The sequence below is a fragment of the Pseudochaenichthys georgianus genome, chromosome 7, assembly GCF_902827115.2.
Source record: "Pseudochaenichthys georgianus chromosome 7, fPseGeo1.2, whole genome shotgun sequence".
NCBI lineage: Eukaryota > Metazoa > Chordata > Actinopteri > Perciformes > Channichthyidae > Pseudochaenichthys > Pseudochaenichthys georgianus.
The window spans coordinates 2,073,972-2,096,412 of record NC_047509.1 but is presented as its reverse complement, the minus strand read 5'-3'; the positions used below and the strand labels follow the sequence as shown (position 1 = coordinate 2,096,412).

The 22,441-nt window shown below is 42.5% G+C and overlaps 1 long non-coding RNA gene across 1 annotated transcript; it reads right to left on the bottom strand.

Moving 5' to 3' along the window:
• Positions 1–4,980: 4,980 nt before the first annotated feature.
• LOC117448863 (uncharacterized) lies at positions 4,981–9,225 on the bottom strand. Its single transcript, XR_004552416.2, has 4 exons — positions 9,184–9,225; positions 7,831–7,941; positions 6,607–6,644; positions 4,981–6,261 (listed from the first exon to the last, which is right to left on the bottom strand). It is a non-coding gene; the product is annotated as an uncharacterized lncRNA (long non-coding RNA).
• Between the last annotated feature and the right edge of the window lie 13,216 nt (positions 9,226–22,441).

Below are 22,441 nucleotides of genomic sequence, written 5' to 3'. Positions count from 1 at the left end.
TCTCAGGTCCCCAACCCTATATCCTGTGCCGTTGGAGGCCCCGCCGACTACTGTTCTGCCGGGGGTCCTGCCAATCCTATGTCCTGTGCCGTTGGAGGTCCAGCCAACACCTGTTTCATCAGGGGTCCTGCCAATCCTATGTTCTGTGCCGTTGGACATCCCGGCCGACTACTCTTCTTCGGGGGTCCTGCCAACCCTATAATTCTGTGGCGTGGAGATCCCTCCGACTACTTCTTCTGCCGGGGGTCCTGCCAATCCTATGTCATGTGCCGTTGGAGGTCCAGCCGACACCTGTTTCGTTGGGGGTCCTGCCAACTCCAAGTCCTGTCCCGTTGGTGATCCTGCCGACTACTCTTCTGCCGTGGGTCCTGCCAACCCTATGTCCTGTCCCGTTGGGGGTCCCGCCAACACCCTGCTCCGCCGAGTTTCCTGGCCAACACCGGTCCTGTCCTGTTCGGCTTCCCATCGGACAACCAGCCCTTGCTCCCGTCGTGGGTCCCCACTGACACCCAGCCCAGGTTGCCGTCCAGGGTCTCATCTACGCCTGAGCCCGCCAGTGGTGTCCACCAGCTCCTGCCCGTCCTTGTGCCCGACCTCCTGAGTTCTCAGCGGCTTTCGCCCTAGAGCCCGGTCTCCTGAGTTCCCCAGCCGAGGACTCCACCATGAACTCTGCCTTGCCCCCGAGCCGTCTGCTCAAGAACTCCATCATAGACTCTGCCTTGCCCCTGGGCCGTCCGCCCGAGATACCCCCCATCATGGACTGTGCTTTGCCTCTGGGTTGTTGTCCCGGACCCCCTTGGATTTTATTTTTTTACGTCTCCGTCCCTTGATGGGGGGGGGGTTCTGTCATGATTCTTGTGTTATGTCACGTTTTTGGTTTTGTATGTCTTGTTATGGGTGTTTTGCTGTTCTCCCTGTCATGTTTTCCTCCTTGTGTATTGTCTGGTCCTCCTCCCTGTCGTTAGTTTCCCTGGTGTGTCTGATTGTGTTCACCTGTACCCCTTGTGTGTCTCCTGTGCTCATCATAACCAGCCCTGCCCCTGATTGGTTTCACCAGGGGCTGACAACACATTAAATTGTTGTCATGTGTTTAAATTCCCCTGTCTCCCAGTGTTCAGTGTCAGTTCGTCTTGTCTCTTGCCATGGTCAGGTCTATGCTCTTATTATTATTTTTGGAAAAATAAAGTATCTATATTTTACCTCTGTCTCCCGGGTCGTGCAATTGGGTCCTACGTCCTAAGTGTCTGAGTTCTTAACAATAAACACCAAATCCCAATCATCGAGCTGAGGATCTTGCCTACGTCTGTTTCCGGTTTCGTTTATGACGGATGTATTTTGTTATACACACATTCCTTCACAATTAAATGTTACATTAAAGTATTTCGCGAGGCCTTCTAACATGTTTTTAAATATGAATACGGTTGTAGTGGAAGAGTTTGTAAATTAACATGAACCGAAGCTGTTGCCTGGCAACGCAATCGCACAACGTCACGTCCGTTAATTCCACATCCACACGCATGGATTAACATCGATTTAATACATTAATGTAGCCTTTGTTTCTGCTAAAAGAGGTGTCGACCAGCTGGGGCAACAAGAAAATCGGCTTAATCGAGTGTGACTATTAAAAAATAAATCATTATATTAACATTGACAATAACAACCGACCGTCGGGGTAGCATTTGCTTGGCATTTCCGGGTATTTCTCCACTGGTTGACATGGGTTAACAATACCGTGTAACTGTCACGTTTGAAGGGACGAAATCGTGACATGTTTGACAATATATATTTTTTTGGCTTAAAACAAAGTACACTATTCCTCAGACTTAACATTGAATAATGTAAATGTTAAAAGCAAAAGATATTGCACTGCTATAATCACACTCTCGACCTTGTACTGACTGACTTATGGTATTGAAATTGAGCAACTATTAGTCGAACCGCATAATCCTGCTTTATCCGACCATTTCTTAGTAACTTTTGAAGTACTGTTACGAGACTACAAAGCATTAGTCAAAAGCTCTTGCAGCAGAAACCTATCTGTTAGTGCTATAGCCACATTTAAGGAAGAGATTCCACCAATACTTAACTCGATAGCATGTCTGCATGTAGGGGAGGAAACTTATACAAAATGTACACCACCCCAAATTGATCATGTTGTTGATAGTGCTATAGATGCGCTGCGAATAAAATTAGACTCTGTTGCTCCTTTGAAAAAGAAGAAAATAAAACAACATAGATTAGCTCCATGGCATAATGCCGAAACCCGCAAAATAAAGCAAAAGTCTAGACAACTTGAAAGGATATGGCGTTCCACTAAACTTGAAGAATCTCGTTTAATTTGGCATATTACTCTCAATGAATATAAGAAAGCACTGCGTAAAGCGAGAGCAGCCTACTACTCTTCATTAATAGATGAGAATAAGAATAATGCAAGATTTCTTTTCAGCACTGTAGCCAGGCTGACAGAGAGCCACAGCTCGATTGAGCCTTCTATTCCCTTAGCACTAAGTAGTAATGATTTTATGTGCTTTTTAACGATAGAATTGTTACTCTTAGAAACAAATTAATGACCTCTTGCCTTTGACCAGTATAGTGTTATCAACAGCTCCCGGAAACGTAAGTTCTAATATTACACTAGATAGTAAACTAGAATGCTTTTCAGCCATTAACCTTGAACAATTACATTCAATGATTCTCTCTTCTAAACCATCAACGTGCATGTTAGACCCAATTCCAACTAAGCTGTTGAAGGAAGTTTTTCCATTAATTAGCACTTCTTTATTAAATATTATGAATATGTCTTTATTATCAGGCTATGTTCCACAATCATTCAAAGTAGCAGTGATAAAACCGCTTCTTAAAAAGCACAACCTCGATCCAGAGGTTTTAGCCAACTATAGACCTATTTCTAATCTTAATCTTCGTTACTCTCAAAAATTCTTGAGAAAGCGGTCCCAAAACAGCTGTGTGATTACTTAAAAACAATGATTTATTTGAAGATTTTCAGTCTGGCTTTAGAACATATCATAGCACAGAGAGAGCTCTGGTTAAAGTCACAAATGACATTCTAATATCCTCAGACAAGGGACTTGTCTCTATTCTTGTTTTGCTCGATCTCAGTGCTGCATTTGATACTATCGACCATGATATCCTATTGCAAAGACTAGAGCACTTAGTTGGCATACAGGGAACTGCTTTGGGCTGGTTTAGGTCCTATCTATCTGAACGCTCTCAGTTTGTACGTGTCAACGATGAATCTTCCACGCAAACCAAAGTTAGCCATGGAGTGCCACAGGGCTCAGTGCTCGGACCTATTTTGTTCACATTATATATGCTTCCGTTGGGCAATATTATAAGGAATCATTCTGTAAACTTTCATTGTTATGCGGATGATACTCAACTATATTTATCAATCAAGCCTGATGAAATTAATCATCTAAATAAAATTCAAGACTGCTTTAAGGACTTAAAAATGTGGATGACCTTAAACTTTTGATGTTAAACACAACCAAAACTGAAGTTATTGTACTTGGCCCGAAGAATCTACGAAACAAATTATCTAAAGATATACTAACTATGGATGGCATTAATTTGGCCTCCAGTGAGACTGTAAGGAATTTTGGTGTTATATTTGATCAGGATTTATCCTTTAACGCCCACATAAAATCAATTTCAAGGACCGCCTACTTCCATCTACGTAACATTGCAAAAATCAGGCATATCTTGCCTCAAAACGATGCAGAGAAACTAGTCCATGCATTTGTTACTTCTAGGCTTGATTATTGTAACTCTTTATTATCAGGGAGTACCAAGAAGTCAGACAAGTCGCTTCAGCTGATTAAAAAATGCTGCGGCTCGTGTACTAACCAGAGTTAGGAAAAGGGACCACATTACTCCTGTTCTGGCTGCCTTACACTGGCTCCCTATAGAACACAGGATAGAATTTAAAATTCTTCTTCTCGCCTACAAAGCCCTTAATGGGCAGGCGCCATCTTACCTTAAAGAACTCATTATACCCTACTGTCCTACTAGGGCATTGCGTTCCAAGAATGCAGGGTTGTTGGTTGTTCCTAGAGTCTCTAAAAGTACAATGGGAGCCAGAGCCTTTTCTTATCAAGCTCCACATTTGTGGAATCAGCTTCCAGTTTGTGTTCGGGCGGCAGACACCCTATCCGTTTTTAAGAGTGCGCTTAAGACCTTCCTTTTTGATAAAGCTTATAGTTAGGGCTGATTAGATTCAGCCCCTAGTTTTGCTGATATAGGCTTAGTTTGTCGGGGGACATCTTACTTCTTCCTTCTCTGTCTGTACCCGTGTACTCTCATGTTCCGATTAACCCAGCTTCCCCAAATTTCTTTCTTTTTGGTGTCTATATACGCCGGGATCCGGAGTCATGGATGATCCTGCGGTCCTGTGTCCTGGATCGCGAGCCCTGGATCGCGAGTCGTGGCTGTGGTCCTGGATCATCGGTCCTGGATGGATATCCTCGTGGATTCATCTTCCTATTATACACACATGCATTTCAAAACATTTGGACTACCTATGTTGCAAATGTATTATCTTTTCAATTTACACACGGCATCTATTGCACGTCTGTCCGTCCTGGGAGAGGATCCCTCCTCTGTTGCTCTCCCTGAGGTTTCTCCCATTTTCCCTTTAAACTGTGGGTTTTCTTCGGAAGTTTTTCCTTGTACGATGTGAGGGTCTAAGGACAGAGGGTCTAAGGACAGAGGGTGTCGTATTGTCATACTGATATTCTGTACACACTGTGAAGACCACTGAGACAAATGTAACATTTGTGATATTGGGCTATATAAATAAACATTGATTGATTGATATTATTTTGCTGCATTAAGTTGCAAAGTTTAAAGTGAAACCATACGTGATACACATGCAGGTGTTGGAGAGGCAACCCGGTATCACGGCATGACGTGAACATGTGACGATTTACACATTTCAGAAATGTTTTATTTTTATCCCGAGGAAATTATCCAGAGTAAAGAGCAGGAAGAGGTCGAATATAAAATACAATATAAAAAATAAAACCCCATAAAAATGGTATAAATCCAAATATATATGTACAGTATAAAACAATACAAACAAGTCATAAGGATTAAACATATGTGCGAGTGGCCTCTTGTATCCCGTACTGACCACATCACCTGGTTGAAGTAATATAGTTTCATATCTATTTATTTATATTCTGCTATAATTAAACATTTCTGACCAAAATAGTCAACTGTAAAGCAAAAATACCTAATGCTAATCTGCTAACTTTAAAGCGGACCTATCATGCTATATTTGAAACATATATTGTAGGGCCATACCTATATAAAACATGTCTGTGAATTTTTCTTTCAAAATACCAAACAGATCATGCATTTTAGCCATGCCTCATTTTGCTCAATTTTCTCTTTTCCAGCCCTGTTTTTGCAGGGGGCTGATTCTGTGAGAAGTCTTCTTCGCTGCTTTTGTGGCAGACTACAGCGCCACTTACAGCGTCTCCAGCGCTTTCGAGTGGTCTCTCATTCCCCTGATAGGCGGAGCACCCCTTTTCTGACGTCAGAAAAAAAGAAAAAAAAATCGGATCCATTGCAGCCCCGTTTTTAGAGATTTGGGTATGGAGGAAAAGAGAGAGGGTTGTTTTCTTATACTTGGTGAGTTCCCTGACACACCGGGGACACATATTCATGTATAAAAGACGTATAAAAGTGCATTTTGCATGATAGGTCCCCTTTAATAGAACAGTTTATCTTAAAAAATAACTTTAATACCATATATTATAACTTGTAATACAATCAACTTAATAAATCAATTAAAAGAGCTTTTTACATTACATATCATTTAGCTGAGCCTTTCATCCAAAGGGATTTACAATAAGTGCAACCAGCTTTGACCTGAAGCAAACTGTTGAAGCGGCACGTTTGTGAACTGGAGCAGAGCTGGACTTATCATCACATGATTTCATTCAAAGCAGGTTTGAAATAAGTAAATGGTTAAATAATCTTACATATTCCCACAAACATCTATAGTTTCAGAATATTTACACGGCTGCTTAATTCCCACCAGCTTCTTCTGCCAGACTGTGAGAGTTATTGGGGGTTGTTAACAGTAGAGTACAGAGGGGGCTCATCAGAGCTAGCTTCCACCGGAGGAACAGAGTAGATAACACACTCAGCGTCACCGTGGAAACCGCCGTGGGACGAGCCGACGCTGACAAGTTTGATCTCAGAGTAGGTGTGTTGACTCGGGTCGTCTTCAGCCTGGAGGGAAAAGCATTGCTTGATTAAGTGTGTCTTTAAAAACAGAGCAAAACAAACAACTGGACTTGTTGTGAAGTGATGTCATCAAAACAAAAATATATTTTCTTATTTACACGTATTATATTACTGCAGACAATATTGTATAACTTGTTTATCCTTACTGTAGTTTGTAACTAGCTGAAGCAACAACATGGTAGTAGTAAAATTGGTTTTGGCTCAATTTGGTTGAGTTTATTGAGGGTGAATTGAAGAGATTTCCCCAGGAGATCTCACACAGATCTTTGTACACGTCGATGGTTTACAGAAGAATTAATTAATATTATGCTTATATTTTCTCAAACTCACCTCTGGTGCAGAAGCACATTGTGTTTCCTCATGAGGTTCTGAAAAACACAACAGTACTTTGAGAAAAAGACACATGACATCACACATTCCCCATTTGAACCAATATTTAGGCCAACCATTAAAATCTGAGTAAAACAAGACGCATGGATGTGTTTTGAGTTTGTAAACAACAGAATATACAGTATTTTTTAACCACCCTGCCAAATTTAAATTACTAAAGAAAATTGAATAAGTATATCAAATAAAGTTTAAATGAAAAAGATTAGCAAGCTAGCTGCATGTTTCTAAAATGCATATTAACTTTTAAAAAAGCCTCTGATCTGACTTCACTGAGTCTCCAAAATAGAGGAAGCTATCCTCTCAGCTCTCTCCATGTGTGTGTGTTTGTGAAAAGCTTATTTTTATAAATGGCATACGTTTTGTAGATAGACTGATTTGCAGTCTGGTGTGAAATAGATGTAAATGTATGTTGTTGTTTTTTTAAATCGTATTATTGTGTAGTTGCATTAATACTAACATGTTCTTTGTTTGTGATGTTACCATTTACAAAGCATAAATCTAGCATCTGTTTCCTAGCAACAACTGAAGGATTATCGCTCTACAAGAACCAGTGATAACAAAACCTTTAGACTGAGCAGCAGTGGGGTTATTTTGAATGCTCTAAATCAGTGCTTCTCAAAGTGTGGTCCGCGGACCACTGGTGGCCCATGAGCGCCCCCTAGTGGTCCGTGAGTATATTGGTACAATTTCACATTTTAAATAAATTAATAAATTAAAGTTGTACGCGTTCTCGCGGGAATATCTCCGCAATGGAGCGAGCTTAAGTTTTGATGGTATGATATAGCCCAGTGCAACACCTTCATCACACATGTTGCCACTTGTTTGTACCATTTTCAGGCGATTTGTAATCTGTTCTAGAAAAACGATGTGATTTTGGATATTTGTGGAGTTAGGTGGTCCGCGAGTGTTTTTTTATTGGTTAAGTGGTCCTTGGTATGAAAAAGTTTGAGAAACACTGCTCTAGATGAATATCCGTACCCCCAATCTGGTGTTGGGGGATGGACATTTTGTGTGAGAAAGTTATTTTAGAATTGTGCGTCAGCTTTTAAAGTTAATATAGGTCAAGAGAAAACGGACAACTTTTCAGTGAGAAATGTTTTGTGTGTGTGTGTGTGTGTGTGTGTGTGTGTGTGTGTGTGTGTGTGTGTGTGTGTGTGTTGTTACCTGGTTCCTCACTTTTGTCTTTACAAGTCCTCTTCCTGCAGAATACCAGCACAGACAGTGATGACACGATGACCAGGACGACCAGAGTCAGAGATACATACAGGATCACACCTGTGGTTGTTTGAAGAGTTAATGATAAACCATGACATCTAACACTTAGAGTACCCACAATCCATTTTGTTTTTCAAGGGGGGGGGACAGGTTTCTTTAAGGCCCTGTCACACTGTCCCGAAATTGACACCCGATGGACACACGATAAAGGAAATGTTCAAATTCGGCTCTGATCGTAGCAACATCGGGCCATTCGTGAGGGCATCTTAGCCATCGTATGACCGCCGGTGGAGTTTCTCAGGCTCCGGCAGCAACTTCGTGAGCGGCAACTTCGTAAGGCACTCGTGAGGGCATCTTGTCAAATCGTGTCATCTTCGTGTTATCATCGGTGCATTCGCCCTCACTCTGATCGGGGCGAATGCCAGATGGCACCGATGATAACAAGATGCCCTCACGATGGCCTTACGAAGGGCAACATTGACACACGAATTCAACACGAAAATGAACTTTCTCAAGGTCCTTCGGCAATTTTTTGGCAAGCCAAAGATTTTGCCACGCTCACGAAGTTGCTGCCGGAGCCTGAGAACTCCGCCGGCGGTCATACGATGGCTTAAGATGCCCTCACGAACGGCCCGATGTTGCTACGATCAGAGCCGAATTTGAACATTTCCTTATCGTGTGTCCATCGGGTTATTTTATTGCACAACAAAATCATGTAAACATATTATGTAAATAACCCAATTTGTTTCTGTGAAACTAAAAAGGATATAATATTATTTTGAAGGAGAGTTGACAGGAAGTTGTTGTTGTTATGGAAACAACATGACGGAGAAAACGTAATATCTTCTACATATACACGGATAAAGTAAAGAACAAAGTCTGAAGATATCAGTACAGTATCATAGTACTGTAACATAATTGTTTTGGTACTTTCGTTGCAGTTGTATGTCTTAAATGTAATGTAAATGTTGCCTTCGTGTGTGGTTCGGGGCCATCTTCGTGCGAAATTCACAATTCCATATTCGTGTGTCCATCGGGTGTCAATTTCGAGACAGTGTGACGCGGGCTTCAAGGGAAGACAACAGGACAACAGTATTTGCCATATACTGTAAAATAGAGTAAATCTTTAGCATGCCGGGAACCTGATTTCAAGGATCAGCATTTTAAAATGTACTTTGTAATGTGTTTTGAAAGATTCAAATTAAATGTACAGGATCTGATTGTAGAAAGGTTATAGAACAATATGATGGAAGAATGTGATGGCCTGTTTAAACTGTATCTACTAACACAGTGTGGATGTACCTTTAGTTGTTTTCAGGGAGCTTTCACTTTGGTTTGATGTTTTGTAGAGGCCGATGAGGCGATGATGAAGGAGTAGAAGTGGTCAGAGCAGTGAACAAAAAGAAGCAAGAAGTCCTGATGAGAGAAATGAGATCCTCCTCTGTGTCTGCTGTCAGCTGAACTCTTTTAAATTGGTTTTTAAATATTAGCATCTTTCAGTGAAAAAGGCAGCAGTTTGTTTATATGTATGTATTTGTGTATAGATGTTGCATCGATACAGATCTTTGGAAATACTGTATGTAACTATGGTCATACTAATAAGCTATTGAATTTAGTTTAATTGAAAACTGTCTTCAGAGACATGAACACACTTTTTCATTATCAAGCAGTCACGTCACCACCGCTAAGCTAAAGAAGGCGGCTAATGTTGAGCTATAAAGGAACTACAGCACGGTCACATGACTTCACGTCACCACCGCTAAGCTAAAGGCGGCTAACGTTAGGCTATAAGGGAACTGCAGCAAGTCACATGACTTCACGTCGCTAAGCTAAAGGCGGCTAATGTTGGGCTATAAACTGAACTACAGCACGGTCACATGACTTCACGTCACCACCGCTAAGCTAAAGGCGGCTAACGTTAGGCTATAAACTGAACTACAGCACGGTCACATGACTTCCCGTCACCATCGCTAAGCTAAAGGTGGCTAATGTTGGGCTATAAACTGAACTACAGCACGGTCACATGACTTCCCGTCACCATCGCTAAGCTAAAGGTGGCTAATGTTGGGCTATAAACTGAACTACAGCACGGTCACATGACTTCCCGTCACCATCGCTAAGCTAAAGGTGGCTAATGTTGGGCTATAAACTGAACTACAGCACAGTCACATGACTTCACGTCACCACCGCTAAGCTAAAGGCGGCTAACGTTAGGCGGCTAACGTTAGGCTATAAACTGAACTACAGCACGGTCACATGACTTCCCGTCACCATCGCTAAGCTAAAGGCGGCTAATGTGGGCTATAAAGGAACTACAGCACGGTCACATGACTTCACGTCACCATCGCTAAGCTAAGGTAGCTAATGTTGGGCGTTATGAGTTTAGTCGTCTCATTTAGACACTTGTTAGCAACCTCCGTTTTAAAATTCACCAGTGGGGTATTTACTGAAGTATTTTATGTCGTAGAACAAAATGTTAAAACCTCTTCAGCTTGTGTTAACCACAGACAAACAAAACAAGTTCAAAATACCATTGATTTCGAGACAAGTGAACCAGGAAGTGCAAACATGCTGATTCATTTCCTGTTTTAGGACTCATTCCTGCACCACTCTATTGGGTAGCTTCCAAAATGATTTTATTTCTATCTCTATGACTGCATCCTGTTTCTTTTTCTCACTGACATTCACACACAGCTTTTACACTTTCTATCTTTCTGCTCTTTGCTCTGCTAACTTTCCTCTTCCTGGTGGGGCTGCAGGGAAACGTGGTCGCAGGAACAGTGTTGGTTCTCTGGACAGTACCATGGAAGTAAGTCTGAGAGACTCGATGTTCACCTGTAACCTCGGCCTGTCACCATAAGTGTTTTATCGATGTCTCCTACTATATACAAACATGACCTCGATCATTTTTACGTTATCGACTAATCGTACAAAACCGAAATTACCTATATTATTTTACTATATTTAATTATTGTACGATTAGCAGTGTCGTGGATAATTACTTCATTATCTTCTTGCAGTATTTTTTCAAACGTGTCTTATGCAGTTTGGGAATATATCGTCAGACAAAGGAGTTATCGTGACAGGCCTACTCTAACCTATAAAAGGCCCTCATCTCCCCGTCGTGGTGTGTCACGTCCCTCAATGTGTGTATAGTGTGCAAACATTATTAAAGATGGCGTCTGTGTGTGTTTGTGTGTGTGTACGTGCATGCTTGTTCCCTCTTGTTTTCTGACCTGCACTGACGCCCTTTAACATGGCTCTGTGGTCATTCTAAGTAACAATTATGTGTACAACATTTTTCTTGCATAGATATATAATGTGTTTTTACTTTACTTCTAACAAACAATGACCACTTCACCAGTCATTTATAATCCCATGAAACATTCTAATGAATTGTAGTAATAGGAATATCGGCGAGTAATGTGTTACTATTTTAGTTTGAAAGCTATATGAATATTTATGAGGGCTCATAAGTGTATTTATACAGCGCTATTAGCAAGGCAAGGCAATTCTAAGTGCTTTACAAAAATGAAAGACATTAAGAAATGTCATTTAAAAACAGTCATTAAAAAGCTAATGAAATAAACATTAAAAGAATGATACAAGTTACAGTGCAGTGTAAGATATGAATAGTTCAATTAAAAGCAGCGGCAAAAAGAAAAGTCTTCAGCCTGGATTTAAAAGTAGTCAGAGTTGCAGCGGACCGGCAGGTTTCTGGGAGTTTGTTCCAGATGTCTGGAGCATAATAACTGAACGCTGCTTCTCCATGTTTAGCAAATAACGATGCATTTTAAGTGTGTTTTTATAATACATTATAGGACCAGAATCTTAACCGCAAATAATCTGGAACCATCTCAGTGATTTCTCTGAAACATACGTTGCTTTCCCCCCCCTCCAGGGTTCCATCGTTAGCAGCCCGGTGCCTCACCAGCGCTACCAGCTGCCCGGCTGCTACGCCACAGAAGACTTCCGGCCTCACCGCCCTATCCTGAGCCCCGGATCGGGGGTGGGGGGTGGGCCGGGGCAGCAACACACCACTGCTGGGACAGGAGTTGGGGGGGGATCTCCAGCAGTGTAGAGAGAGCAGGAGCGGGGGGAGCGGTCCTGGGGGGGGAATCATCAGCAGCAGCAACAACAGCAGCAGCGGCTCCTTCCTGGGATCTCTCTTCGGCAGCAAACGCGCCAAACCACCTGGGCCCCTCATTCCACCGGGGCCACCGTACCCCTCCTGTCCCCCCGCCGACTACGGGAGGGCCCCCTCCTCACTCCCTCCTCGCTGTGCCAGATGGACGGGGGGGGCCCTTCCAAGATCCAGGCGCTGCACGCTCAGTACTGTCACGTGGGTGGCGTGCAGCCCCCCCACCGTACTACCATCACCATCGCTTCCACGTGCAGACTGTCCCCCCCGCCCCTGCAAGGCGTCCCCCCCCACGCTATGCAGAGAGGCCCGCTACACTGTCGTCCGCCGCTTGGAGCCCACCCGCCGCTGGCCCATCTCTCCCCAGCTCCCAGCATGGGCTACCGGGTCGTTACGGCAACATGGTAGTGGGGTGCCCCCCCCCCCTTTCCCTCTCTCCCAACACTCCCCGAACCCTCAGTTTACTCTGTACCACTCCATCAGAGGGGGGGGCCTGCCTGGTACCAAACTCCCCCTCACCTTGTCTCACTCCCACCCCCACCCCCACGCACACTCCCAAACCCACCCCGGACACGTGCACACGCCCCACCCGGCCTCCCACTCCGTCCACCAAACACACTTCATCTTCGGCACTCTGCCCCACAACCTGCCGTCCGCCTCCGTCAACGCTGCGCATCACGCGGCGAGCGCCGGCCCGTATCTGCCCCAGTACCCTGCTCTTTCTTCTATCCCACCTCCCCCCCACACTCCCCTTTACCCCCCCCTTTGTCCCCCCTTACCCCTCTTACACCTCTCTCCCCTCTCCCCCCCCAGCACCCCGGGCTGCCTCAGCAGGGCCGCAGGTGACGGGGCCGGAGCAACAGGTACAGGGGGCAGCAGCTCCAAATCCAAACCTCTCAACCGGATAAGCACCGTGGTGTGAGCAGGGCGTGGGGCCCCAGGGGTCAGAGGTCAGATTACAGGGGGGAGGAGGTGGGCCGGTCCAGGTCCAGGACCAAGTCGGCCCGCACGGAGAGCAGCAGCAGCAGCGCCAGCGACAAGAGGAAACGCAGCTTGCTTCGTCTCTGTTACTTTCACCTCCGCTTCCCCACATGTAGGCGGAGGAGATGCAGAGCACAGCTAGAGCGGAGGAGCATGTGCACACGTCTTTGAAACCTGCACACACACATATATGAATACATATTTTAAAAAGTTATATAATTTAAGATGAATCTATATCTAGATATATTTATCGCCTTAATTGTAAACAGTACAGTACGGAGATCATATATCCAGCTTTTTACACAGGGATGTAAATAACGACATTCCAGCGGAGTTTGGGATTTAAAAACAGAAGGAAGTTGCTAAAAAATGAATGTCCCTTGACTTTGCAATAATTTACTTGGCTTCATGATGTCTTTGTCCACTTTTGCAAGTTCCGCTTTGCTGAGAGGCATCAGAGACGTGTTGCTTTGTCTTAAAGCCAGTGCACGGTGTCCTGAAGGTCTTTTTGCTTAATGTACTTGTACATGTCAACGGGAGCCACCTGGCTCGATAACGGGGTCGGGGAAATACAATCAATAATATATTTTGAATGTTTCTGAAGCTTCTTGCCGTTTTATTGATATTAATATACCTGCTACGAGTATGATGAATATTGTACACTAATTGTTTTGATCAGTGATTAATTAATCAGCAGATGTTTGTACACGTTATAGAGTATATGCACATATACATTCCCTCAGTTTGCCATGACTTCTCGAGGGTGTGTGACGTGTGGATTTATTTCCATTGTGCCCCGCTTTCCATTCGCCTTTTAATTATTAGTATTATGGTTGTGGAAAAATGAATGAGGGTTTAGTTTAGTTTAAAATGTTAACACCAATTTTTCTCAAATGAGTTGACCCCGGACATCTCTAAGCGGTTGACCAATCAAAACAGAGCCGGCCAGGCTAACCAATCAGAGGCTCTGGTTTCAGACAGAGGGTGAAAAGAGGTGCTGCCAGCACAGACAGTATGAGAAAAATAAAGAGCTTTTTGAACATTAAAGCATGGAGACATGTAGAGACACCAACATACTGAATATACACCTGAACAATCAGCAGGAGAGGACTCTGTAAAGTAGAGACACGAACATACTGATACTACACCTGAAACATCAGCAGGAGAGGACTCTTTAAAGTAGAGACACGACATACTGATATACACCTGAACATCAGCAGGAGAGGGACTCTTTAAAGTAGAGACACGAATACTGATATACACCTGACATCAGCAGGAGAGGACTCTTTAAAGTAGAGACACGGACATACTGATATACACCTGAACATCAGCAGGAGAGGACTCTTTAAAGTAGAGACACGACATACTGATATACACCTGAACATCAGCAGGAGAGGACTCTTTAAAGTAGAGACACTACATACTGATATACACCTGAACATCAGCAGGAGAGGACCTCTTTAAAGTAGAGACACGCCATACTGATATACACATGAACATTCAGCAGGAGAGGCCCCTTTAAAAGATAGATCTGAGTTATTGTGAATTTTTATTTATATATTTATGAGGGTAAAAAAGCTTTTGTGGAAATTGGAAAGACTCCCTCTTTGCTTCTTCGCCATCATCAGATTTAGCCCATTGTGTGTTTTCTATGTTTTGAAGAGCACGCTTTTACATGAGGTTTTGTGGTTTTGCACACGTGATGTCTTAAGTCAGAAATGGCCTTCTTCTGATCCTTCCCTCTTCTGCCACTTTTGAAAATTCTCTTAATACCTTTTTTGATGCTCTAGCATCCCACTGAGGGCTTCTTGTTTAAAAAACAACAACAAGAGTCAAGAATGTAAAATAGCCTGCAGGTACTTGATGTATTCCCCTTTGTTCTGTGGGCCTTGTGTAACTGTTACCCCTTTTTGCTACTGCAGTTTTGAAGGATGCATTGAGCACTGATGTTGTTTACCTTCAGTGCCATTGATTACTAGGGAAAACATAATATTCTGAATAAGGGGAGAAAGTAAGGGGGTTACCTTCTGAAAGAAGAAGGCAACGTTTAAGAAGATCTAAATCAAAAAGGATTTTTAGCAGGTTTGGAGAGAGTTACGGATGTCAGATGAAGATTTTATATGTGTTTGGCTAGCCTTTTCTTTTTTATGGTCTTTTTCTTGCATGAATATATCTGCACTTATTGAATAGATTGTACTGTATAAATCTGAATGTACATATTATACTATACATAGGCTTATGGGGTGAAACTATTCAGGGCGTGCATGTGAGTGCCACTACGTGTGTACCTACAGGAGAAAAGACAGGGAGACGTTGGCCATACGGAAAATATCAACATTTTTAATTTTCTTATTATTTGCGACCTGAAGGTGAACAAATGAGTAACCTTGATATAATTAAAGCCTAAAAAAAGTTTCTATGTCAGTGCACTTATTGATTATCATTTCAAACAAATGATTTCAATTTTTTCTTTGTGTATGTATTATGTGAACTGAAAAGACTAGAGATTTGAGATGTGAATATTTATTGCTAAATTAAAGTGTCCTTGCAGTGAATTGGTCTCTGTGTGCTTTTTAAAAACTCAACATCTGCTTATATAACTATAAATAAGAACTCTTACATCAGTTAACCACAATGGAACATTAAATATATAGAATCACTTTATCGATAATAATAAAGTGATATGATCATTTTCTTCATTACAATTGCAAATGTTGCATTGTTACGGCCACAGCATTAAGACAAACCGTTGTGGCTCAAGTTGTGACCAGCCAGATTTCAGACACCAAACAATATGGTTTTATTGAACAATCTTTTCACACTAACTTAACCGGTACAAGTCTGGAGAACCGGCCAAAAGGAACAAAATATGGAGGAAGCCTTGGCCAGCCACCACCCCTACACTAAAATAAATACATAAGCTGAACTCAGAAAAAAAAAAAACACGAAGCTGATGAGAGAGAACAAAAGGGGGGGCCGAGGTAACATGCATAATACCAAAGCAGATAGACATCCAGTCGCATCTCTATTACAATTATGCAAATGTCATAAATAAGCTACATTTGGACTCCACATTCTTCCACATACAATAGGACAAAACATAAAAATGTAATATATAAAAATATATTTTTTTAAAAAATGGATTTCATTTGTATTTTATTTAGTTTTAAAATGTTTATTAATGAAACATAATTTCAAAGATACAACAAATTGGTATTGCTATGTTTTTTTTTTACCATATCAAATATAAACATGCAATACTTTTGCAGGAGGAAGGATCTAAATAGTGAGGTCATTGATTTAATCTGGAATTACCAATGCCTTTTACTGTATGGTTTAAACTTATTTCCTTTTTTTATTAATTCTGCACACTTAGTCTAAATCCCATTTTTCAGCATTTACTCTTTGCCCCTCCCTTTCCGGGGAGCTCCATGGGACCTTATTTCGGAAAAAAGTATTGTATTGAAGTCACTGGGGAGAGAATTCCATTTTAATTATGCCATGAATTACACTATGAGGTTTGTCAATTTAAAAGATATTTGCAAGTCAATTTGTTTTAAATGTGTCGTAAAACTGTAACACTTTTTTTGTGTGAAACCGCTCAATGACCTACATCTCCCGTCTCGCACCACACACCAAGACGGCCGTCACGTTGGAACCTTTCACTTCTTTCTTTCAGAATGAGGCGGAAAGTATTAAAAAAGGTGAACATCACTACAAGTCTGGACATGTTGAGAGCTGTACACAACACATACTGTACACTACAGCCTATCTACCAATTGGATCAAATATAAAAGTCAGGCCGACTTAGTGTTGATTACTGCAAGGAGACGTATTGTGTGAAAAGAAATGTTAAGATGTTGTTTAATGGCTGATATGTTATGATCCACGTCACGTTTTCAGTTTTGGCGGCAGTTCTTCCTGTCTGTCTAGAAGTCTTCTCAGCAGGGCTCTATAAAATAGAGAACTACGGCAGATATGTAATATTTAATGCAGCCGCACCGTGTATTACAATGCCGTTATGTGATGACTTCCAAAGAGAAAAGCAAGCGCACTCGGAATAATGGATTAAAAAAAAAAATGTTTTCAGATTTAACGTAGCATAAATGTCATGATTCTTGTGTTATGTCACGTTTTTAGTTTTGTATGTCTTGTTATGGGTGTTTTGATGTTCTCCCTGTCCTTTTTTCCTCCTTGTGTATTGTCTGGTCCTTCTCCCTGTGTTTTCCTCCCTGTCGTTAGTTTCCCTGGTGTGTCTAATTGTCTGATTGTGTTCACCTGTACCCCTTGTGTGTCTCCTGTGCTCATCAGCACCAGCCCCTGATTGGTTTCACCTGTGTCTTGTTGTCATGTGTTTAAATTCCCCTGTCTCCCAGTGTTCAGTGTCAGTTCGTCTTGTCTCTTGCCATGGTCAGGTATATGCTCTCTTTGTGCTCTTGTAAAGTTTTGATCCTCACTACGTGAGCGCTTTAATTGTGTTCTCAATTTTTGTCATCTCAACTAGAGATTCGATAGTGACTATTTTTTGTTCATCTTGCTGTTATATTTGGAAAAATAAAGTATCATACCAATTGGGTCCTACATCCTAAGTGTCTGAGTTCTTAACAGAACAAAACTGACCATTATGGACCCAGCCGACCCAAGAACGCTTCATGCAGCCCTGTCGGCACGAGGCGAGAAGATTTATCGCCACGGGAACAGCTGGGCACAGCCGCCCAGGAAATAAAAGAGCTGGTAGGACGCCAGGCAGAGATTCAGCTTCCTGTGTCCAGTCGGCTTACCGACCGTCTCAAGTCTCCTCTCGAGTTCTCTCTCAAGTTCCTTCTCAGGTCCCCTCTCAAGTCTCCTCTCGATACTCCTCGAGTCCCCTCTCAAGTTCCTTCTCAGGTCCCCAACCCTATATCCTGTGCCGTTGGAGGCCCCGCCGACTACTGTTCTGCCGGGGGTCCTGCCAATCCTATGTCCTGTGCCGTTGGAGGTCCAGCCAACACCTGTTTCATCAGGGGTCCTGCCAATCCTATGTTCTGTGCCGTTGGACATCCCGCCGACTACTCTTCTTCCGGGGGTCCTGCCAACCCTATATTCTGTGGCGTTGGAGATCCCGCCGACTACTCTTCTGCCGGGGGTCCTGCCAATCCTATGTCATGTGCCGTTGGAGGTCCAGCCGACACCTGTTTCGTTGGGGGTCCTGCCAACTCCAAGTCCTGTCCCGTTGGTGATCCTGCCGACTACTCTTCTGCCGTGGGTCCTGCCAACCCTATGTCCTGTCCCGTTGGGGGTCCCGCCAACACCTGCTCCGCCGAGTTTCCTGCCAACACCGTGTCCTGTCCTGTTTCGGCTCCCATCGACACCAGCCCTTGCTCCGTCGTGGGTCCCACTGACACCAGCCCAGGTTCCGTCCAGGGTCTCATCTACGCCTGACCCGCCAGGGGTTCCACCAGCTCCTGCCCGTCCTTGTGCCCGACCTCCTGAGTTCTCAGCGGCTTTCGCCCTAGAGCCCGGTCTCCTGAGTTCCCCAGCCGAGGACTCCACCATGAACTCTGCCTTGCCCCCGAGCCGTCTGCTCAAGAACTCCATCATAGACTCTGCCTTGCCCCTGGGCCGTCCGCCCGAGATACCCCCCATCATGGACTGTGCTTTGCCTCTGGGTTGTTGTCCCGGACCCCCTTGGATTTTATTTTTTTACGTCTCCGTCCCTTGATGGGGGGGGGGGTTCTGTCATGATTCTTGTGTTATGTCACGTTTTTGGTTTTGTATGTCTTGTTATGGGTGTTTTGCTGTTCTCCCTGTCATGTTTTCCTCCTTGTGTATTGTCTGGTCCTCCTCCCTGTCGTTAGTTTCCCTGGTGTGTCTGATTGTGTTCACCTGTACCCCTTGTGTGTCTCCTGTGCTCATCATAACCAGCCCTGCCCCTGATTGGTTTCACCAGGGGCTGACAACACATTAAATTGTTGTCATGTGTTTAAATTCCCCTGTCTCCCAGTGTTCAGTGTCAGTTCGTCTTGTCTCTTGCCATGGTCAGGTCTATGCTCTTATTATTATTTTTGGAAAAATAAAGTATCTATATTTTACCTCTGTCTCCCGGGTCGTGCAATTGGGTCCTACGTCCTAAGTGTCTGAGTTCTTAACAATAAACACCAAATCCCAATCATCGAGCTGAGGATCTTGCCTACGTCTGTTTCCGGTTTCGTTTATGACGGATGTATTTTGTTATACACACATTCCTTCACAATTAAATGTTACATTAAAGTATTTCGCGAGGCCTTCTAACATGTTTTTAAATATGAATACGGTTGTAGTGGAAGAGTTTGTAAATTAACATGAACCGAAGCTGTTGCCTGGCAACGCAATCGCACAACGTCACGTCCGTTAATTCCACATCCACACGCATGGATTAACATCGATTTAATACATTAATGTAGCCTTTGTTTCTGCTAAAAGAGGTGTCGACCAGCTGGGGCAACAAGAAAATCGGCTTAATCGAGTGTGACTATTAAAAATAAATCATTATATTAACATTGACAATAACAACCGACCGTCGGGGTAGCATTTGCTTGGCATTTCCGGGTATTTCTCCACTGGTTGACATGGGTTAACAATACCGTGTAACTGTCACGTTTGAAGGGACGAAATCGTGACATGTTTGACAATATATATTTTTTTGGCTTAAAACAAAGTACACTATTCCTCAGACTTAACATTGAATAATGTAAATGTTAAAAGCAAAAGATATTGCACTGCTATAATCACACTCTCGACCTTGTACTGACTTATGGTATTGAAATTGAGCAACTATTAGTCGAACCGCATAATCCTGCTTTATCCGACCATTTCTTAGTAACTTTTGAAGTACTGTTACGAGACTACAAAGCATTAGTCAAAAGCTCTTGCAGCAGAAACCTATCTGTTAGTGCTATAGCCACATTTAAGGAAGAGATTCCACCAATACTTAACTCGATAGCATGTCTGCATGTAGGGGAGGAAACTTATACAAAATGTACACCACCCCAAATTGATCATGTTGTTGATAGTGCTATAGATGCGCTGCGAATAAAATTAGACTCTGTTGCTCCTTTGAAAAAGAAGAAAATAAAACAACATAGATTAGCTCCATGGCATAATGCCGAAACCCGCAAAATAAAGCAAAAGTCTAGACAACTTGAAAGGATATGGCGTTCCACTAAACTTGAAGAATCTCGTTTAATTTGGCATATTACTCTCAATGAATATAAGAAAGCACTGCGTAAAGCGAGAGCAGCCTACTACTCTTCATTAATAGATGAGAATAAGAATAATGCAAGATTTCTTTTCAGCACTGTAGCCAGGCTGACAGAGAGCCACAGCTCGATTGAGCCTTCTATTCCCTTAGCACTCAGTAGTAATGATTTTATGTGCTTTTTTAACGATAGAATTGTTACTCTTAGAAACAAAATTAATGACCTCTTGCCTTTGACCAGTATAGTGTTATCAACAGCTCCCGGAAACGTAAGTTCTAATATTACACTAGATAGTAAACTAGAATGCTTTTCAGCCATTAACCTTGAACAATTACATTCAATGATTCTCTCTTCTAAACCATCAACGTGCATGTTAGACCCAATTCCAACTAAGCTGTTGAAGGAAGTTTTTCCATTAATTAGCACTTCTTTATTAAATATTATGAATATGTCTTTATTATCAGGCTATGTTCCACAATCATTCAAAGTAGCAGTGATAAAACCGCTTCTTAAAAAGCACAACCTCGATCCAGAGGTTTTAGCCAACTATAGACCTATTTCTAATCTTCCGTTACTCTCAAAAATTCTTGAGAAAGCGGTCCCAAAACAGCTGTGTGATTACTTAAAAAACAATGATTTATTTGAAGATTTTCAGTCTGGCTTTAGAACATATCATAGCACAGAGAGAGCTCTGGTTAAAGTCACAAATGACATTCTAATATCCTCAGACAAGGGACTTGTCTCTATTCTTGTTTTGCTCGATCTCAGTGCTGCATTTGATACTATCGACCATGATATCCTATTGCAAAGACTAGAGCACTTAGTTGGCATACAGGGAACTGCTTTGGGCTGGTTTAGGTCCTATCTATCTGAACGCTCTCAGTTTGTACGTGTCAACGATGAATCTTCCACGCAAACCAAAGTTAGCCATGGAGTGCCACAGGGCTCAGTGCTCGGACCTATTTTGTTCACATTATATATGCTTCCGTTGGGCAATATTATAAGGAATCATTCTGTAAACTTTCATTGTTATGCGGATGATACTCAACTATATTTATCAATCAAGCCTGATGAAATTAATCATCTAAATAAAATTCAAGACTGCTTTAAGGACTTAAAAATGTGGATGACCTTAAACTTTTTGATGTTAAACACAACCAAAACTGAAGTTATTGTACTTGGCCCGAAGAATCTACGAAACAAATTATCTAAAGATATACTAACTATGGATGGCATTAATTTGGCCTCCAGTGAGACTGTAAGGAATTTTGGTGTTATATTTGATCAGGATTTATCCTTTAACGCCCACATAAAATCAATTTCAAGGACCGCCTACTTCCATCTACGTAACATTGCAAAAATCAGGCATATCTTGCCTCAAAACGATGCAGAGAAACTAGTCCATGCATTTGTTACTTCTAGGCTTGATTATTGTAACTCTTTATTATCAGGGAGTACCAAGAAGTCAGACAAGTCGCTTCAGCTGATTAAAAAATGCTGCGGCTCGTGTACTAACCAGAGTTAGGAAAAGGGACCACATTACTCCTGTTCTGGCTGCCTTACACTGGCTCCCTATAGAACACAGGATAGAATTTAAAATTCTTCTTCTCGCCTACAAAGCCCTTAATGGGCAGGCGCCATCTTACCTTAAAGAACTCATTATACCCTACTGTCCTACTAGGGCATTGCGTTCCAAGAATGCAGGGTTGTTGGTTGTTCCTAGAGTCTCTAAAAGTACAATGGGAGCCAGAGCCTTTTCTTATCAAGCTCCACATTTGTGGAATCAGCTTCCAGTTTGTGTTCGGGCGGCAGACACCCTATCCGTTTTTAAGAGTGCGCTTAAGACCTTCCTTTTTGATAAAGCTTATAGTTAGGGCTGATTAGATTCAGCCCCTAGTTTTGCTGATATAGGCTTAGTTTGTCGGGGGACATCTTACTTCTTCCTTCTCTCTGTCTGTACCCGTGTACTCTCATGTTCCGATTAACCCAGCTTCCCCAAATTTCTTTCTTTTTGGTGTCTATATACGCCGGGATCCGGAGTCATGGATGATCCTGCGGTCCTGTGTCCTGGATCGCGAGCCCTGGATCGCGAGTCGTGGCTGTGGTCCTGGATCATCGGTCCTGGATGGATATCCTCGTGGATTCATCTTCCTATTATACACACATGCATTTCAAAACATTTGGACTACCTATGTTGCAAATGTATTATCTTTTCAATTTA